The sequence below is a fragment of the Carlito syrichta genome, unplaced genomic scaffold (genome assembly GCF_000164805.1).
Source record: "Carlito syrichta isolate Samal-C Ts95f unplaced genomic scaffold, Tarsius_syrichta-2.0.1 Scaffold315593, whole genome shotgun sequence".
NCBI lineage: Eukaryota > Metazoa > Chordata > Mammalia > Primates > Tarsiidae > Carlito > Carlito syrichta.
In genome coordinates, this window is record NW_007259689.1 from 840517 (window position 1) to 846516 (window position 6000).

The following is a 6000-nucleotide window of genomic DNA, read 5'->3' on the forward strand; positions in this document are numbered from 1 at the left end:
CAGCTGAAAAAAAAAATGTCATTAGGGTTGAGAGTTCAGACTCCAGGAGCCACATGGCCTGAGCTAAACTCCAAGTTCTGCCACTTATTAGCTGTGTGGACTTGGGCAAGCTACTTGGTCTCTCCGTGCCTCAGTTTCCTTCTAAGAGTATTCTCCTAATATTCCTATCATGATGATTAAATGAATTAATATATGTCAAACACCTAGAACACTACATATGTGTTAATTACATGATGGTTAATACCGTCACCTTTGGGACAGAACAGGATGGGGAAGAGCATTCCTTTAGATAGGAAATGCTTCAGGATAACGGTCACCTGCTCACTATAAACTATGTGCACCACAACATCACAATGTGCCCCCAAAACCTGCAAAATTATTGTCAGTTTACACGTTCTTAAAATTATTTTAAAATTTTTTTGTAAAGAGAGCATTATCAGCTTCCAATATTCAATTGATTTTATTCAAATTATTATTTTTTTCAGAACCTGCTCTCTCAAGGATTTTATGATCTGACACAGTTACTTTAAAAAAAGGAAAATAAGGCTGGGTGAGGTAGTTCACGCCTATAATAGTTCAAGCACTTTGGGAGGCCGAGGTGGAGAGGATTGCTTAAGCTCACGGGTTGGAGACCATCTCTGGCAATTTGGTGAGACTTCATCTCTACAATAAATCAAAAAATTAGCCGGTCGTGGTGGTGCATGCTCGTAGTTCCAGCTACTTGAAAGACTGAGGCGGAAGGGCCGTCTGAGCCCAGCAGGTCGAGGCTGCGGTAGCCGTGAGCATGCCATTGCACTCCAGCCTGGGCAACAGAGTGAGACTCCAACTTTAAATAAATAGATAAATAATAAATAGATAAATAAACAAAATAAAAGACAAAATACAATATGGTGATAAATGTGGGGGAAAAAATACAGGAGAGGAAAAAAGATGCATTCACATGGACTAGAACAGCATGACTCACGGTGCTTCATATCAGTGACCTGTATGAAATACTACATTTCTTTAAAATCATCTCATAGAAGAATGTTTCATAACACGGAGGAATAGCATAAGGGTATTATTTACAGTAACAAGCAAGTTATAAATCAGAATGTATGAGAAGTTTTAAAACAGAAATTCATAGGAAAAAACTGATGGATAACATCAAAATACTCACAGAAATTGTCAGGTGGTTTTCTTTCTTGTTAAGTATTTTTCAATATTTTTTAAATGGCATGATTTACATTACTTCTAAATCAGATGAAAATGTCATCAATAAATGTATCATTCTTTTTTTAAAGGGTCTTGGAGACATTCTATTTTATTAGCTCTCAACTGGGGCAGTACTGTCCCCTGAACTCCAGGAACCTGGAAACATGGACTGAAGTTGTCATATTGACTAGGGTTCTTACTGGCATTTAGGACCAGGTATGCTAACGGTATTAAAGTCCTTCACAACAACGAATGATCTCATCCAAAATGTCAAGGCAGCCCTATTGACAAAACTGCATCTAACTCATCAATTTTACATCAAGGACACTGAGGTCTAGTGGAGTGAGGGCCCAAGGTGGAAAAGCAAGTTCGTTCTAAGTGAAAACTGGAATCTAGCTCTCCCGATTCTACGTTCCGAGCTTTTTTTCATATCCCTACTTCCTAGAAAAGGTGAGATTTGAGATGTATTAGGAGAGCAGCAGCACAGTGGGCTGGAAAATGGTCATGCCATTGCATGGGTGTCCTAATCAAGCCCTAATCCCTGAACTAGTACACTTTATTTTATAGGAGAAAAGAGTCTTTGCAGATGAGATTAAGGAATTTTTAGTCGGTTTGGTCTGCTACTACAAAATACTGTAAACTAAACTTAAGCAAACAACATTTACTTCTCACAGTTTTGGAAGGGGGAAGATCCAAAATCAAGGAGCTGGTGTCTGGTGAGGACTCTTCCTGGTTTGTAGATGGCAGCCTTCTCAACATATCCTTGGGTGGTGGAGAGAGATCTTCTGCCTCATTCTCTTTTCTATCTTTTCTTTCTTTTCTTTTTTTTTTTTTTTTAAGTCGGAGTCTCACTCTGTTGCCCAGGCTGGAATGCAGTGGCACACTCACGGCCACTCCAGTGTCGACCTTGGGCCCTGGAGATCCTTCTACCTCAGGCTTCCAAGTAGCCAGAACTACAGGGGCCTGTTACCATGCCCAGCTAATTTTTGATTTATTGTAGAGATGAGGTCGCGCCAAGTTGCCTGGGCTGATCTCGAACCCATGGGTTCAGGCAATCCACTTGCCTTGGCCTCCCAAAGTTCTGGGATTACAGGCTGAGTCATTGAGCCTGCCTCATTCTCTTTCATAAGGGCATTAACCCTATCACAAGAGCCCCACCTTCATGACCTCATCTAACTAACTATATCCCAAAAGTCCCAACTCCAAATACTATCACACTGAGGACTGGGCTTCAACATACAAATTTGAAGAGACACAAATATCCAGTCCATTGCAAGCATCCTGACATGGGGAGATTTCCTGGATTACCTGGACCCTAAATCTGATCACAAGTGTATTAAAAGAGAGAGGCAGAGGTTAATTACACAGAGAAGAGGAAGAGATGTGACCACGGAGGCAGAGATTGGAGTGGTGGGGTCACAAATCAAAGATGGCTGGCAGACTTTCCAGAAGCTGGAAAAAGCAAGGAACGAATTCTCTATTAAAGCTCCAGGAAAAGCATAACCCTTCAGAAACCCTGATTCCGCTCAATAAATCTGGTTTTAGATTTCTGGCCTCCAGAACTGTGAGAGAATACATTTTTGTTGTTTTTTTAAGCCACTAAGTTGATAGTAACTTGTAAAGGCAGACACAGGAAACAAACACAGGTAGGCGTTCGGAGAAGCACGTTCTGGGACGGAGCTGGGGTCTGAAGAGCTACTATAAGCAAAGAAATGATGGCGGAGGTGACTGTGCTTTCAGGGAACATAGAAAAAACCAGTTTATGCCTAAAACTGGTATGCACAGAGTGCAATGGAAGACAAATCTTTTCTAAATTATCTATTATAATTTCTCAGCATTTCTAAAGGTTAACAAATTGAGGGCATTGAATTCAATATTTTCAGAAAGCTTGATACAATATGCTAGTTTCTATCGCTTTCTAGATTTGCTTTCTGTGAAATATAAACAAACTGCATAAACTAAATATGTAAAAAATAGCAAGTTTAAATCTCATGTATACATTTCTTCTCCACTGAAAGGCAATTTACATAAGATACAAACATAAACAACATCTGTGTATATCTCCAGTAATACATTAAGTGACGATGATGTTCTCTTTAACCAAAAATGTACTTATGTATTCAAAATTACCATTTACACAGAATTTGGTGGGAAATGCACATTTTTTTCCAACGGAAATTACCCTAATGTGTTTTAAAATATGTAAACATGCCTTAGATCTATTAGAGTGGTATCTGTGAAATATCACACATGTTTTAAGCTTATCGTGGGTTTTATTATACACTATCTGAGCCTCTGGAACTACATATTCTACTCATTCAGGTTACTCAAGTAATTATGTCTTTAAAAATGGTATGTATCTCGGAAACACACACACACACACACACACACACACACACACACTCCACATGCAAAGACAGAGTTCAGAGTTCAGATTTTAACAGAGTGTCTGTGTGAGTCCTTCTTTGAATGATTAAGACATTGAGAATTGTAATCAACTCTTCCAGGAATAAAACATGCATCTTTTGGTGACAAAGTGATACAGGTTTACGACATACTATGTGAGCCCCAGGGACTAAATATTCTACTCATTCAGGTTTCCGAGGCTTGTATACCTGAATATGGAAGGATCAGGCTTGGAGACACCAGCCCCACCACTCACAAAGCCATCTTCAGTCTTCACTCAATTATAGATGGCATCAAAGCTCAAAGATAAGAGTCTTCTTACCGGTAGAATGGATTTTCTCTATTCTCTTCCATTTCCTCCTCACCTACCCTGTTTGAGTAAATCACCGATACGCTTCCTTCTACAGAGATTCTCTTCTTGGAAGAGGCAGGGTGATGCAAGCCCCTGGGCGATGGAGTGAGACTTCAACTCAAAAAAAAAAAAGATACTTTCTGACTTCCAGAGATACTAAAATGTGAAAAAAAATGTGCAGCCTAGAATTCATGCAATACAGTATTGTAAGAAAAATGAATACTTGTATAAAACAGAACTTAGTACCTTCTCTGATTAAGTAGAAAAAATATTTTCTTATAGATACAGAAATGAATTTAAATATGAGTATGTGCTGGGCATACACTTGTAATCCCAGCTACTTGGGAGACTGAGGCAAGAAGATCACTGAAGCACAGGAATTCTAGACCAGCCTGGGTAAAACAGCGAGACCCCATCCCAAAAAAAAAAAAAAAATTATTTTATTTTTTGAGGACTCTCACTCTGTCACCCAGGTTGGAGTGCAGTGACACACTCACAGCCACCCCAGCGTCGACCTGTTGGTCCCTAGCAATCCTTCAGCCTGAGTCTTCCAAGTAGCCAGAACTACAGGCATGCACTACCATGCCCAGCTATCTTTTTTTTTTTAACTGTAGAGACCATGTCTCACCAAGTTGCCCGGGCTGGTCTGGAACCCATGGGTTCAGGCAATCCACTTGTCTTGATCTCTCAAAGTGCTGGGATTACAGGCTGAGCCCCCAAGCCCGGTCAACAAATGAAATTTATAACATAAATATTGGCCTGCATAAGCTTGTAAATGGCATCTACTTCTTACGTCCCCCCTAAACTATTCCTATGTAACCACTTCCCACAATCCCTTACTTTAGTTTTTCATAGTTCCATTTGGTGACTTTTGGTGTTATTGGCATTTAATTTCCCTTTGGACATCTTTTATTTAAATACTCTCTACTATTGCTCACTTGCTTTACAGGTATTTGTACCTTCTTCCTCCTATTTCAGTGGGATTTAAAGACCAGAATCTCATTTTTAAAAATAATGATCCGGCTGGGCTCAGTGGCTCAGCCTGTAATCCTGTGCTTTGGGAGACTGAGGTGAGTGAATTGCCTGAGCCCCGCGGCTTCAAGACCCGCCTGGGCAACTTGGCGAGACCTCATCTCTACAAAAAATAAAAAAAAAAAAAAGCCGGGCATGGTAGCGTGCGCCTATAGTTCCAGCTACTTGGAAGGCTGAGGCAGAAGGATCACTGGAGCCCAGTAGGTCGAGGCTGCGTGTGGTCGAGAGCGTGCCACTGCACTCCAGTCTGGGCAACGGAGTGAGACTCCAACTCAAAAATAATAATAATAATAATAATAATAACAATCCTTGCAGTAAAGGCAAGTTATTATCAGATGATCAGTTTGTCCTCTAATGCTCAAATTAGTTCTACATGATTAATTCCAGGGACTGTAACCTCAAGCTTGGGCCTCCAAGCAAAGTGGGCAGGGTCCCAGCCTCCCTTCACTTTCCCTAGAGTGTCCCTGCCAGCTTCTCTTGGGACTGCTTCTTCTCAAACGCATACTTTCACTAATAGGGGCTTTTCTGGGCAGTGGCTTTGTCTATGATTAATGGTAATGAACCCAACTTGGACCTTTGGCTTTCTGGCTCTTAGCGGAGTAGCCAAGATATTTCTCTCAACTAAGATAGTTGGCTTCAGTTCTAATTAATGATCAGTCGTTATCAGCTTCGTTTAGACTGTTTGCTCTCTGACTTTTTGGCTGGATAGCCTAAACACGTCCCAGATCCAAAGGGCTGCCTGAAATTTATGTCCCCCCGCCTTTTTTTTTTTTTTTTTTTTTTTTTTGGCACTGTCTTGATAATTCTGATGCTTTCCCGGATCTGGAAATAGATTTTTAATTGTTTACAGTCTTGATTAATGGGTTTGCTGTTGCTTTGATAGTTCATCATGTATAATGATAAGAAACCATAAAAAAACAAATGGGCATTTCATATGGCTCTTCTGGGATATTCTGGTCAAACCTTTTTAAGGAGTTACTGTTTTGTTTCCTTCCCTATTACTATTAAGTTACTAA